This window comes from Erpetoichthys calabaricus, chromosome 14 (genome assembly GCF_900747795.2).
Source record: "Erpetoichthys calabaricus chromosome 14, fErpCal1.3, whole genome shotgun sequence".
Classification (NCBI taxonomy): Eukaryota; Metazoa; Chordata; class Cladistia; order Polypteriformes; family Polypteridae; genus Erpetoichthys; species Erpetoichthys calabaricus.
This window is the reverse complement of record NC_041407.2, coordinates 75,929,357-75,944,957: the sequence shown is the minus strand read 5'-3', so window position 1 is coordinate 75,944,957 and position 15,601 is coordinate 75,929,357.

Here is a 15,601-nt window from a genome sequence, read left to right as displayed (position 1 = left end):
TGTCTTGCGTGAAGTTAAAATGTTTTATAATAGTGAGATGTTACTCATATCCTTAGCCCGACATCCACATATCATATGTGTTAATAAAGTGTGTTTTATAAGTTTACATGTGTTTAAAGCATGTGGGATGGGTATTTTAAGGCTTAAACTATAAAAATGTTTATTTATATGGTCTTTCTATATCGCGGATTTTCTCCTGTTGCTGATGGGTCTGGTACATAACTTCCGCGATAGGCGGGCAATCACTTGTATTTAAAAACCCGCGAAGTCGTGAATCCGCGAAAAGTGAACCGCGAAGTAGCGAGGGATTATTGTATTCTAAGGCAAATACTAATCGAGCTCCACGGTGCCAGGCAGTGAGCACATGGCCCACTAGAGGATGTCAAGCCCTCAGGCCACACTCATGAAGTCTCTTTCTGATTGTTTGGTCAGACACATTCACACCAGTGGCCTGCTGGAGGTCATTTTGTAGGGCTCTGGCAGTACTCATCCTGTTCATCCTTGTCCAAAGTAGCAGATACTGGTCCTGCTATTGGGTTAAGGACCTTCTACGGTCCTGTCCAGCTCTCCTAGAGTATGCTCTCCTCCATCGCCTGCACCGATAGGACGTGTGCCCGAGAGAGGGCATCAGCGTTGGCATGAAGAGAACCTTTACGATGAACGAGCAAAAACTTGTACTGTTGTAGGTCAAGAAACCACCTCATAACCCATGGGTTCAACTCCTTGTGAAGGGCCATCCACTGTAAAGGGGCATGATCCGTCACCAGAGGGATCTCGCAGCCCAAGAGGTAGTACCTCAACTGTGTAATCGCCCATTTGATCGCCAAGGCCTCCCTCTCCACCGCTGCACACCTTGTATCTCGGTCCAGCAGTTTCTGGCTCAGGTACATGACGGGGTGTTCAGCACCATTGACGCTTTGGCTCAACACGGCCCCCAGGCCTGTGTCCGAAGCATCCGTCTGGAGAACAAATGGAAAAGAGAAATCGGGGAACATTAATACTGGTGCCAAAGTAAGGGCCTGTTTTAAGTCATCGAATTCAGCTCCCGTTTTTTCGGACCATACCACATTGTTGGGAGCCCTGTTCTTCGTCAAATCAGACAAGGGCGCCACTCTCTCAGAAAACTGAGGTACGAACCCCTGGTAGTACCCAGCTAACCTGAGAAAGGCTTGGACCTGCTGCTTGGTTTGCAGACGGGGCCATTTCAAAATGGCGTCTATTTTGGACCACTGTGGTCTTAAGTACCCTGACCCACCAGGTAGCCTAAATATTTATCTTTCCTCAGTCCAAAGATACATTTCTTTGGATTGATTCGCAGCCTGGCTTCTCCTAGTGTCCATAATACCGCTTTGACCTGCTGTACGTGTTCCTTCCATGTGCTGGAATGGATGGGTAGGCAGCACTATACTCATTATGGGGACGGAGCACTTTGTCCACCAGAAACTGGAAAGTCGCAGGAGCCCCGTGTAACCCGAATGGAAGGACACGATACTGCCAGTGTCCGCTAGGGGTGCTAAACACAGTCTTGACCTTCATGGAGTCCGTTAAAGGAATCTGTCAGTACCCCTTGGTCATGTCAAGTGTGGTCAGAAACTTTGCTTACCCCAACCTCTCGAGGAGGTCATCCACGCATGGCATGGGATAAGCATCGAACTGGGAAACCTGATTAAGCTGACGGAAGTCATTGCAAAACTGCCAACTGCCATCAGGCTTGCTGACCAAGATGATGGACCTAGACCAGGGACTAAAACTTTCCTTAATCACTCCTAGTTCCAGCATTCGCTTGATTTCCAGTTCTACTTCAGCTTTCTTTTCCTCTAAGAGTCTATAGGAGCGCTCTTGGACTACAACCCCCACGATGTTGTGTGCAATCAGAGAGATCTGACCCTGTTTTACACTCACCACCTCCGGGACGGACTGGATAGCTGTTTCCAGCTCCTGTCTCTCTCCGACAGTTAATTCCTTGCCGAAATTAAGGATCTGTCTGAGCAAACAATGAGCAGGGCTGACCAGAGGATGGATCGGGGTCCCTTTCCTTCCATGGTTTCAGAAAGTTCACATGATAGACCCACTCGCTTGGTTGATGATTAGCCAAATTCACCAAATAGTCAACCAATCCTTTCCTCTCCTTAATTTCATAAGGGCCTAGCCAATGGGCGAGCAATTTAGAATGAGAGGTGGGAACCAATACCATGACACAATCCCCCGAATGGAACTCTCAGATAGTCATGCCACGGTCATAATAGCGGGCCTGTACTGCTTGCGCTTCCTCCATGTGACTTTTTGGAATGGGTCTGATCTTTCCAAATCTATCACGTAACTGTATGATATACTCCAGTACATTTGTCAAGGGAAGGGCCTCTCCTTCCCAGCTTTCCTTTAAAATGTCCAAAATACCCTGGGATTGTCGTCTGTACAATAATTCAAACCGTGAGAACCTCGTAGAGGCTTGTGGGACTTCACAATAGGCAATGAGAACGAGGGGTAGAAGTTGGTCTCAATTCCTCCCATCCCCGCTGACCACCATGCACAGCATCCATTTGAGAGTCTGATTAAACCTCTCCACTAACCCTTCTGGGGACTCCCTTGTTCTTTTAGGAGACCTCAATGCTCACGTGGGCAATGACAGTGAGAACTGGAAGGACGTGATTGGGAGGAATGGCTCCCCCGATCTGAACCCGAGTGGTGTTTTGTTATTGGACTTCTGTGCTTGTCACGGATTGTCCATAACGAACACCATGTTCAAGCATAGGGGTGTTCATATGTGTATTTGGCACCAGGACATCCTAGGCCTCAGTTCGATGATCGACTTTGTAATCGTGTCGTTGGACCTGCGGCCACATGTCTTGGACACTCGGGTGAAGAGAGGGGTGGAGCTGTCAACTGATCACCACCTGGTGGTGAGTAGGCTTCGATGGTGGGGGAAGATGCCGGTCAGGCCTGGTAGGCTCAAACGTGTTGTGAGGGTCTGCTGGGAACATCTGGCAGAGTCCCCTGTCAGAAGTAGCTTCAACACCCACCTCCGGCAGAACTTCGACCACATCCCAAGGGAGGTGGGGGACATTGAGTCCGAATGGGCCATGTTCCGTGCCTCTATTGTTGAGGTGGCTGAGTGGAGCTTTGGCCATAAGGTGGTCGGTGCCTGTCATGGTGGCAATCCCCAAACCCGGTGGTGAGGGATGCCGTCAAGCTGAAGAAGGAGTCCTACAGGACCCTTTTGTCCTGTGGAACTCTGGAGGCAGCTGATAGGTACCGGCAGGCTAAGCGTAATGCGGCTTTGGTGGTTGCTGAGGAAAAAACATGGGCGTGGGAGGAGTTTGGGGAGGCCATGGAGAACGACTTTCGGACGGCTTCAAGGAGATTCTGGTCCACCATCCGGCGTCTCAGGAGGGGGAAGCAGTGCAACGTCAACACTGTATGTGTTGGGGATGGTGCGCTGCTGACCTCGACTCGGGACGTTGTGGGTCGGTGGGGGGAATACTTCAAAGACCTCCTCAATCCCACTAACATGCCTTCCAATGAGGAAGCAGAGCCTGGTGACTCGGAGGTGGGCTCCCTCATCTCTGGGATTGAGGTCACCAAGGTGGTCAAAAAACTCCTTGGTTGCAGTGTCCTGGGGGTGGATGAGATATGCCCAGAGTTCCTCAAGGCTCTGGATGTTGTAGGGCTGTCTTGGTTGACACGTCTCTGTAACATCGCATGGATATCAGGGACAGTGCCTCTGGATTGGCAGACCGGGGTGGTGGTCCCCCTCTTTAAGAAAGGGGATCGGAGAGTGTGTTCCAACTACAGAGGGATCACACTCCTCAGCCTCCTGGAAAAGTCTATTCGGGGGTCCTGGAGAGGATGGTCCGTCGGATAGTCGAACCTCAGATTCAGGAGGAACAGTGTGGTTTTCGTCCTGGTCATGGAACAGTGGACCAGCTCTATACCCTTAGCAGTGTCCTGGAGGGTGCATGGGAGTTTGCCCAACCAGTCTACATGTGTTTTGTGGACTTGGAAAAGGCATTCCATACCTTCTGGGGACTCCCTCGTTCTGCTGGGAGACTTCAACGCTCATGTGGGCAATGACAGTGAGACCTGGAAGGGCGTGATTGGGAGGAATGGCTCCCCCGATCTGAACCCGAGTGGTGTTTTGTTATTGGACTTCTGTGCTCGTCACGGATTGTCCATAACAAACACCATGTTCAAGCATAGGGGTGTTCATATGTGCACTTGGCACCAGGACACCCTAGGCCTCAGTTCGATGATCAATTTTGTGGTCGTGTCGTCAGACTTGCGGCCACATGTCTTAGACACTAGGGTGAAGAGAGGTGCAGAGCTGTCAACTGATCACCACCTGGTGGTGAGTTGGCTTCGATGGTGGGGGAGGATGCCGGTCAGGCCTGGTAGGCCCAAATGTGTTGTGAGGGTTTGCTGGGAACGTCTGGCAGAGCTCCCTGTCAGAAGTAGCTTCAACTCCCACCTCCAGCAGAACTTCGACCACATCCCAAGGGAGGTGGGGGACATTGAGTCCGAATGGGCCATGTTCCATGCCTCTATTGCTGAGGCGGCTGACCGGAGCTGTGGCTGTAAGGTGGTCGGTGCCTGTCGTGGCGGCAAATCCCCGAACCCGTTGGTGGACACCGGCGGTGAGGGATGCCGTCAAGCTGAAGAAGGAGTCCTTGGAAAAGGCATTCGACCGTGTCCCTCAGGGAATCCTGTGGGGGGTACTCCGAGAGTATGGGGTACCGGACCCCCTGATAAGGGCTGTTCGGTCCCTGTACGATCGATGCCAGAGCTTGATCCGCATTGCCGGCAGTAAGTCAAACCCGTTTCCAGTGAGAGTTGGACTCCGCCAGGGCTGCTGTTTGTCACCGATTCTGTTCATAACTTTTATGGACAGAATTTGTAGGCGCAGCCAGGGTGTTGAGGGGGTCCAATTTGGTGAACTCAGGATTGGGTCACTGCTTTTTGCAGATGATGTTGTCCTGTTTTCTTCATCAGGCAGTGATCTTCAGCTCTCTATGGATCGGTTCGAAGCTGAGTGTAAAGCAGCTGGGATGGGAATCAGCACCTCTAAATCCGAGACCATGGTCCTCAGCCGGAAAAGGGTGGAGTGCCCTCTCAGGGTGGGAGGCGAGATCCTGCCCCAAGTGGAGGAGTTCAAGTATCTCGGGGTCTTGTTCACGAGTGAGGGAAGAATGGAGCGTGAGATCGACAGGCAGATCGGTGCGGCATCTGCAGTGATGCGGGCTCTGCATCGGTCTGTCGTGGTGAAAAAGGAGCTGAGCTGCAAGGCAAAGCTCTCAATTTACCAGTCGATCTATGTTCCTACCCTCACCTATGGTCATGAGCTATGGGTAGTGACCGAAAGAACGAGATCGCGAATACAAGCGGCAGAAATGAGTTTCCTCCACAGGTTGTCTGGGCTTTCCCTCAAAGATAGGGTGAGAAGCTCAGTCATCCAGGAGGGGCTCAGAGTAGAGACAACTGCTCCTCCTCATCGAGAGGAGTCAGATGAGGTGGCTCGGGCTTCTGATCCGATCAGGATGCCTCCTGGACGCCTCCCTGGTGAGGTGTTCTGGGCACGTCTAACCAGGAGGAGGCCCTGGAGAAGACCCAGGACACGCTGGAGGGACTATGTCTCTCGACTGGCCTGGGAATGCCTTGGGATTCCTCCGGAAGAGCTAGAAGAAGTTGCCGGGGAGAGGGAAGTCTGGGTATCTCTGCTCAAGCTGCTGCTCCCACGACCCGACCTTGGATAAACGGAAGAGGATGGATGGATGGATGGACAGTCAGCAGTCTACCACTTTTAATTTCAGACCAGTCCCGCCCTAGAACTACAGGAAAAGGTGGGTTGGAGTGGACAGTTACGGGGAGCTTTCTCAGCGATCCGTCCAGGCAGATGTAGCACAGGGCGGTTTTATAGTTACGGACTTCTCCGTGTATGCATTTAACTCTGGTCTTTTGCTTAGTTAACTGTCGCGCTAAGACATAACGGCGAGCAACAACTGTAACGTTACCTCCGGAGTCAAACAATGCCGCAAGTTTATGTCCATTGAGAAGCACTACTCCCGTATTCGTAACCGACAGGGGGTTAGAAAGGGCACACCAACGCAACCAACATATCCACTTCCGTTCCGCTTTATTCCCGGACAGGTTGCACACCAAGTGGCCCGGAGACTTTGGGACAGGCTCCGGTTTATGTAGAAGAAGCTTAACATGTGGGACTTATTCTCTAGGGAATCCACTAGAGGACCTTTCCGCTCTCCCAGATTTCGAGACTGGTATTGGTCTTTTTACGAGCCGTATAAACTCATCCATGGAGTGGAAATCTCCCCAGTCCGGGAGATGCTGCAAAAAGAAATAGCAGGTAACCTGCTACACGATTTTATAGTTGGTGAGTTCACATGGCCACAGCTACAACGCCACCTGTGTCCAGAGAGCCATAGCCTGCTCCAGGATTGGCCGTCTGGGGTCCCGGTGGGCGGTTCAGCTCTCTCGTCTGAGAGAACATAATAAGCCCTTTTTGCATCAACCCCAGAGACCAGCTCACGTTCGTGAGTTCCCTCTACATCCACCCTTTGGGATGTACTAAGCCCAGAACTGTACTTTTGGAGCGGAGCCTGCCCTGGGTCTTTCCTGACCGTCGAACATACTCCCTGCCCAGAAACTCTGCCCCAGTACTTTCCTACCTGGGTGGTTTTTAGGCCCTGTCCCTGTTTCTTCTGGGACAGAATCCTGCCAACTACACTACTGTCACAATAAGAGACTCCAGACATCGCAAGAATGTATGGGGCAGCCACCTGTATATTGTAGTCCAGGCTGCAAAAGTTCTGAAAATAGCACAGGGTAGTTTACACTACCGAGTCCAAGACAGAACTAATCACCAGGGGAAGGGGAGCGGCTGGTATGGAGAGCTGACCGGAAGTGATGTCGTCCTTGGGGCTGGGACCAGAAGTATCTTACTCGGGACTTCGGCACCTGGTTAGATTTCCCAGGAACAGTCTGTAGAGAACTGAGAAAGAGAGTCAGTGCACCCCTCCGACCCCTGGTCCGACAAGTTGTTATGATAAAATAAGCCCTTCAGCTGCCTCCCACTCGCACGTGTGAGACAATATATATATGTCTCGATGCATGCTCAATAATCCAGGTAAGGAAATCCTAGAAATATATATATATACACATGCGTAACTTAAACTAAGTACCTCTCCTATTGTATTTGGACGTCTTCAAAATGTGTACTTGATTTACAGTTTTGATGGATGGAAGGCACTGTGGTTTCAAAATATCCATGTGAAGATGTCAATAAAGCAGAGTCACTAATTTGAAGCTAAAGCTTATGTTTTACAGTTTCAATAATAACTGTGTCTTTATTGTTATGCTGTGTGTTTTAGAGAGATAAACACTAGTGAGAGGTTTTAGCTTAGAAAGGTGTCTTTATTTTTTTTGTCAAAGTGCTTGCTATTCTTATTATACTTAGTGTCATAAAAGAAATTTTAAAAATTTGGACCCACTCCATTAAAATGGACCCACTCTATAATATCTCACTATTTGTAACGCAACTCATCCATTTAAATACTGAGCTGGGATAAAACTGCTCTTTGTTTCCTCTTCATTTAGTAAATGATTATAATCTTTAACATGTCCTCCATTTCATGTTTAGCATACTGTCACAATTCTTTCTGCCCCTTTGGGCTAACCATATGGGGAGCAGAAGTGAAATCACCAAAGAGGGTCTGGTTACCCCTTAGACTGTTCAGCTGGTATTGTTTTTAGGAGACAGTCAGAAGTGCGTCAAGAAGGAGTCGATCCTGAGATCAGGCCTTGGCCAGGAAAGGTTAGAAAGAAAGAAGTGCAGGCTGCCCCTTCTGTTCAAGTGGCTTCAGGGGGATGGAAGAGGAAAGGAAGTCCATTTCTTTTGTGTATCCCATAGGGACTAAATCTCTGCCCAGACGCAAGAGTGAAGAGAGGAATCACTGTGGTAACTGGATAGTGGGAGCACAGTTGACTCGGGCCTTCCCAGGTGCTTCTCTTTGTCAGTTTCTGCTGAAGGCCTTGTTTTTGTTAAATAGCCATAATGACTAATAGATACACTACAGCAAGCACTGAAGCCCCCTTCTGAAATGTCTTGAATGTTTGCCTGCTACTGAGGGGCTAGTGATTTGTTCTGTTAACTGAGTACACATCCAGAATGCTTTGATTTTTATTGTAAACATTAGGAGGTTTAATGACATTTTCCATCCCTGTCTCCTAGTTTGTGCCTCCCTATACTTGACTTCTAACTCAGCCAACTGATTATTTCGTGTTAATATGGCAGTGCTGCCTCACAGCTCCAGGAGCCTGGGTTCAATTCTCAGCCTGGAGTTGCAATGTTCCTCCTTTGTCCTCAGAAGTTTACTCTGGTTGTCCTACACATCGCAGATTCAGTATATGAACGCTATGTTAAATGGCAGTTCTGAACCGGCTATGTGTGTAGGCAGCCTAAGAAGGACTGGCGTGCCATCCAAAGTTTGCTTCTGCCTTGCAGCCTGTGCTGTCTGAATAAGTTTCACCTCCTGTTTCCCTTTAAATGAAAAGTTGTTAGGATTTAAACATTTGGAGAAGCTCATTATGTAGTATTGTGCCTTCAAGATTATATCAAGACTTGCACACACACACAAAATGAAGCCTGCAGGACTGCAAAACAAAAGTGCATCAAGTGAGGCTGCTCTCGCTGAAATCAAGCCATCCCATTAAAGTGCCTTTTATTTTTTTTCCCCTTTAAAATTCTGCCAGCACACACAGAGTAGTAAAATGTCAATGTAGAAAAAAGCAATGATTTTAATATGTTGTTGGTAAACGAAACTGTCAGCTGTTTAGGGTTGTAGATTTTAATGCACTGAGGCAATTGTAAATGGAGAAAGTTGGATGTGACTTCTGACTCACCCAGTGCCTTTATTATGACTTTTTTTTCTTTAAAATGGATGTAACGACTTCTTTCCCACGATGAGAACATATTTACATCAGCTTTAATGTTTTCCAAGCATTCAGTTAATTCAATAATTATTATAATATGGTAAAAATAGGTGAAAGATAACTCGATGCTGGACAACAAAGTTCGTCAGGGGCTGAGCCTTCATTAAGATGTGGCAAGTGATAGAAATAAAAAAAGAGAGCTCTCTCATACTCTTTCTGTTTTCTGAAATATCGATGTAGATGGATATTCAGTGACTTGCTTGTCTCCATCCACTGACTTGTGCTTTTCAGTCACCTTTTCATGGAGTTCCTTGGAGTGTTCTTTTGACTTCATTGTGTAGGACAGACCACCAAACTGACTCATCACAAGCTGGACCTTCCAGATAAAAGGCATTAAGACTACAAGTAGGGGAATCCGCCGACAGGTGACCTCCATCAAACTAATTCTGTGACTTCTAAAACTAGTTGTCTTCCCCAGTGATGATTTAGGGGTGTCATATTAAAGAAGGTGAATACTTGTGCAATCAGTTATTTTGTGATTTTGAGTTTTAACTTTTTTTTATTAATATATACAGTAATCCCTCCTCCATCGCGGGGGTTGCGTTCCAGAGCCACCCGCGAAATAAGAAAATCCGCGAAGTAGAAACCATATGTTTATATGGTTATTTTTATATTGTCATGCTTGGGTCACAGATTTGCGCAGAAACACAGGAGGTTGTAGAGAGACAGGAATGTTATTCAAACACTGCAAACAAACATTTGTCTCTTTTTCAAAAGTTTAAACTGTGCTCCATGACAAGACAGAGATGACAGTTCAGTCTCACAATTAAAAGAATGCAAACATATCTTCCTCTTCAAAGGAGCAAACAAATCAATAGGTCTGTTTGGCTTGTAAGTATGCAAAGCACCACGGTACAAAGCTGTTGAAGGCGGCAGCTCACACCCCCTCCGTCAGGAGCAGAGAGAGAGAGAGACAGATAAAAAAATCAATACGTGCCCTTTGAGCTTTTAAGTATGCGAAGCACCGTGCAGCATACTTAAAAGCTGCACACAGAAGGTAGCAACGTGAAGATAATCTTTCAGCATTTTTAGACGAGCGTCCGTATCGTCTAGGTGTGCGAACAGCCCCCCTGCTCACACCCCCTACGTCAGGATCACAGATAGTCAGCGCAAGAGAGAGAGAAAGTAAGTAAGTTGGGTAGCTTCTCAGCCATCTGCCAATAGCGTCCCTTGTATGAAATCAACTGGGCAAACCAACTGAGGAAGCATGTACCAGAAATTAAAAGACCCATTGTCCGCAGAAACCCGCGAAGCAGCGAAAAATCCGCGATATATATTTAAATATGCTTACATATAAAATCCGCAATGGAGTGAAGCCGCGAAAGGTGAAGCGCGATATAGCGAGGGATTACTGTAGACCACTTTGCAGAGATCTGTTCTCAGTTTGACTTTACAGATTCTTTTTTTTTGTTGATCACTGTCAAAAAAAACAAATTGAACCTTCTCATTCAATATTGTACCACAATGAAATGTGAATACTTTTTCTAGGCAGTGTACACCCATAGCACTTTTCCACGTCAAAACCCAAACAAATGTCTTCCTAGTAGAATCATGCCACCCACTGTGGAGCCCAGTATCACGCCATGTTTAAAGATCCTTACAGTAGATCTTCAGTGCAGCCAAATCCCGCTCTGATTTTCACACACGCACTCTCAAGCCAGTGACACCTGCCTATCCGCTTTAAATATCACAGTCTGCACATATAATGGTGTCACCGACTGACTATTCAGTCACTTAGGAAGTGGAACTGAACCTAATAAAGGGACCACGGCATGTGTGAAGAGTCACCAAGGTAAGGATTTAAGGGAACATCTCAACGAGTAAAGGAGCTCTCTCTCCATCCCCCTCTCTAGCTACCCTTCTCTCTCTCTCTCTCTCTCTCTCTCTCTCTCTCTCCCTCTCTATCCCTCTCTCTTTCTCTCTGTCTGTCTCTCTCTCTTCCTCTCTCTCTATCCCTCTGTCTCTCTCTATCCCTCTCTATCCTCCCCTCTCTTTCTCTATCCCCCTCTCTCTCTCTCTCTCTCTCTCTCTCTCTCTCTCTCTCTCTCTCTCTCTCTATCCCCCCTCTCTCTCTCTCTCCCTCTATATCCCTCTCTCTCTCTTTCTGTCTCTATCCCTTTCTCTCTATCCCTCTCTCCCTCTCTCTCTGTCTCTCTCCATCCCTCTCTCTATCCCTTTCTCTCTATCCCACTCTCCTTCTCTCTCTGTCTCTTTCTATCCCTTTCTCTCTATCCCTCTCTCGCTCTATCTCTCTGTCTCTCTCTATCCCTCTCTCTCTCCCTCTCCCTCCCTATCCCCCTTTCTCTCTCTGTCTCTGTCTATCCCTCTCTCTCTATCCCTCTCCCTCTCTCTCTCTCTTTCTTTCTCTCTGTCTCTCTCTATCCATCTCTCTATCCCTTTATCTCTATCTATCTCTCTCTCCCTCTCTCTCTCTATCCCTCTCTATCCCCCCCTCTCTCTATCCCTCTCTATTTCTCTATCCCCCTCTCTCTCTTTCTGTCTCTGTCTCTCTGTCTCTCTCTATCCCCCTCTCTCCCTCTCTCTCTGTCTCTCTCCATCCCTCTCTCTATCCCTTTCTCTCTATCCCACTCTCCTTCTCTCTCTGTCTCTTTCTATCCCTTTCTCTCTATCCCTCTCTCGCTCTCTCTCTCTGTCTCTCTCTATCTCTCTCTCTCTCCCTCTCCCTCCCTATTCCCCTTTCTCTCTCTCTACCCCCTCTCTCTCTGTCTCTGTCTATCCCTCTCTCTCTATCCCTCTCCCTCTCTCTCTCTCTCTTTCTTTCTGTCTCTGTCTCTCTCTATCCATCTCTCTATCCCTTTATCTCTATCTATCTCTCTCTCCCTCTCTCTCTCTATCCCTCTCTCTCTATCCCCCTCTCTCTCTTTCTGTCTCTGTCTCTCTGTCTCTCTCTATCCCCCTCTCTGTCTCTCTCTCTTTCTGTCTCTATCCCTCTCTCTCTATCCCTTTCTCTCTATCCCTCTCTCTCTCTGTCTCTCTCTATCCCTTTCTCTCTATCCCTCTCTCCCTCTCTCTCTCTCTTTCTGTCTCTATCCCTCTCTCTCTATCCCTTTCTCTCTATCCCTCTCTCTCTCTGTCTCTCTCTATCCCTTTCTCTCTATCCCTCTCTCTCTCTGTCTCTCTCTATCCCTTTCTCTCTATCCCTCTCTCCCTCTCTCTCTCTCCCTCCCTCTCTATCTCTCCCTCTCTCTCTCTCTAACTCTCACTCTCTCTCCCTCTCTCTCTTTCTCTCTATCCCTCTCTCTCTCTCCCTCCCTCTCTATTCCTCTCTCTCTCTCTCCCCCCTCTCTCCCTCTCTCTCTCTCTCCCCCCCTCTCTCTCTGCCTCTCTGTTTCTGTCTCTCTATCTATGCTAATGTTCTCAGTCCATCCAAATTGGCAAGATTGGCCCCCCACAGCCCTTCCTGATACCGACCTTCTTTAGTCGCTTACTGTGTCATGTGCTTGATGATCTTATTCTAACCCCCCAGGTTACAAGTGTAAAATGAGTGTTATTCGTACTCTTGACTAGCGAGGCGCTGATAGGTGTAATATTGAGTGGCACAGTAGTTAGGGCCTTAAGCCTCACATCTCCAGAGTCTTAGGTTCAAATCCCAAACCACAGCCTGAGCAATGTATGGCATTTGCATCCCAAGCTTGAGCCGTTTGGTTCATTTGTGGCTCTGAATTGGTCCTTTGTGAGTGAGAGAGGCTCCGTGATGAACTGGCGCCCATCCAGGGTTCATTCCTCTTAGAGCCCAGTGCTCTCAGGAAGGCGCTGTCTCCTCGGAACTCCATGCTGGAAAGTGGATGGGTGGGTGAAAAATCCAAACAGCTTTTTGTGTTTGTTCTGTAATTTTCTTATATCCATGCAAATTTAAAATCAAGGAATTGTGAAGCTAAAATGAAACTGTAAGAATCTTTAACAAAGGTCTCAACAAAGCATCAGTAACTAAAATTGGAATGAACACTCAGAAGAGTTGATGCTGATACAGGCGTTTTGTTAATTTCTCCCAATCTGTACATAATTCATTCCTTTATGTGCAGATAACTAAACTTCACTGTATCAGAACAGGCCAAGAAATGCAAATATTAACTTTCCATTTAATAAGCCAATAGTGAGAGGAAAGTAAATACTGCTGTCTTTCCACAACCACCATGGCGTCCTTTCACTAATGGCCTCAGTTCATAACCTGAAATAACCTTTGTATTGACTTTGGCGCCTTTCCAAGATAAAAAGCACCTTTTTTCCTTCTTTTTACATTCTTCATCAAGTTAAGAAGAAATTCCTCAGAGGAACCGGATTTCTGGTGCTCCCCGACAGAGGTGTTGATTCTGGTGAAGCTTTAGTGTATTGTTTGCTTAGGGCAGACAAGAATGAAGGAGAGTAAACAGATTGCAGAGCTGCGGCTTTATCAAGTGACATTTCACAGAAGGATCAGCCAGACTTGCCATTCTGGTGTGGGCCATCGTTTTTGATCTGACAAGGTGGACTGTTCAAACTGTGGAACTGGGACTCTGTGACTCATTCTGAAGCAATATATAAACTGACAACATTGGGGAAGGAATGGTCTTGTCATCGATTCATTGAAATATTTTAGGGGTTGTCTCGGTTTTCTTTCAGACCTAATCTTCTGTGTAAATAAGAATCCATTCATCCATCCAGCTGCCCATCCATTTTCTATCAATTTGGAGTTTGTTTGTGGCACAGTGAGAAGCACCGCTGCCTCCCAGATCGTCTGCCCAAGGTTCAAAGTCCATGTCCAGCCACTGTCTGTGAGGGGTTGGTAAACTCTCTCAACGTCTGCTTGGGTTTTTCTCTCTGAATCTCAGTTGTGATCCCAAGGATGGATGTGTTAGCTTGATTGGACTCTCTAAAATAGAAAAATAGCCCCCCATTGGGTTGTGTCCTGCAGTACTTCCAATGCTTCAGAGATACGCTCTATGATTGCACAACCCAAATGTAGATTTAGTGGGTTTAGTAAGCGGATGGGGTTTGTCCATCCCAACAATCTTTGCTTTCTATAGCACTCAAGTGTAATGAGTTAGGGACTTTGGACTGTGACTCATTCATTTCTGCAGTTATTTTGTACTTAAACATTCATTTTACACATTTTACATGGGCCATTTTGTGTGTTCTTGAATGACTATGGCCATATTTTTTTTGGTAATCACCTTGGGATGACTAGAAGTTGCACTGTGTGACACCATCTTTGCAGTTGTATTTAGGATAATGTCACACTAGCTCTAGTATCTGTGATTTTGGATCTTTCAGAAAACTTTTTTGCTGTTATTCAGCTTGTCTAAAATCATACTGAGGAGTCTGGACTCTTTATTGACTAAGAGTTCAGTTTGCGTGTTGGGTTTTTGTGTTTTGTTTTTTGCATCTGTCATTTTTTGGCTCTGACCCCTGCTGGTTCTTTCACAGCAATTTTTTCTTTTGATTTCCTGGGGTCTCATTTATAAAGTTTACATAATCACAAAAAGAGGCTGGAACTGTGGGTACAGAACTTTGAACGTGAAAGAAAATGTGACGCAAAATTTTGCAGATTGTAGTTGTCACATGGGCTGGATGGGCATTCCGGCCGGTAAGGAAACAGGAAGCAGACCCGGAAGGAAGAGATGGACGGACAGCCCCTGTAATAGAAGAGATATCACCGGGGAATTTTTATTCCCCCAGCACGCTAGATGGCAGCAGTCCCAGAGATCCACACCCAGTGGGAAGCCAGCAGGGCATGCTGGGAAATGTAGTCTGGCAGGGCAGCCCTGTTGGGGTCACGGGGTGCCACAAGAGAGCATTGCAGGGAAACAAGCTCCCTATTGTGATGATGGACGTCCGTGTGACCCAATCGCTCCTGGGTCTGTAATAAAAGGGACTGCACTCCCTTATCCAGGCGAATCGGAGCTGGGTGGTAAAGAGGCAACACTTGACTGGAGGAGGGCAGTGCAGTGATGAGAGAATTATTGGGAGGAGAAGGAAAACTTGTGGGTTGTGCTTTTTGATACCATAACAAACATATTTGAAGAGAATTTGATTAATAAATAACCCGGGACTGGGATTCTGTGTTTGTGCTGGGGTTTGGGCTGGCTGATGCCTGGGGTCCCATCACAATATATTTATGGCAACTCTGACCCATCCGTACACAAAATATAGGAGAAACTGGCAAATTACGACACCCTTGATCAAATTGGGAAATGCAGTCAAACCAGCTAAAAGACAACTCACACACCTTATAATTCATATCACCAAGTCGTTGTGATGATGTGCGTTGACGAGACAAACACATTAAACCTCAAAAGTCTTGAGTATGATGTACAGAATATGTTTTAGTTCCCTTTTAACAGGGCCAATGCTGTGTAATTGCACTGAAGAACTTTTTTGCTTTTTCGTCGGTTTATATTGGCTACATGTTGTCACTTCTCAGGGAACTGGCCGACAATTCAGGAATATTTTAGCCAAGCTTCACTCCATCATGTCTGCTGTGTTGGAGCCCACTAACTGACATGCAAGGCGCTATATCTAGTTTTCGTATGGTGTGGGTGCACATACATAAAACGTAACATGTTTTTGCCAACATAAAAAGGCAATTTGCAGCCATGTCCGA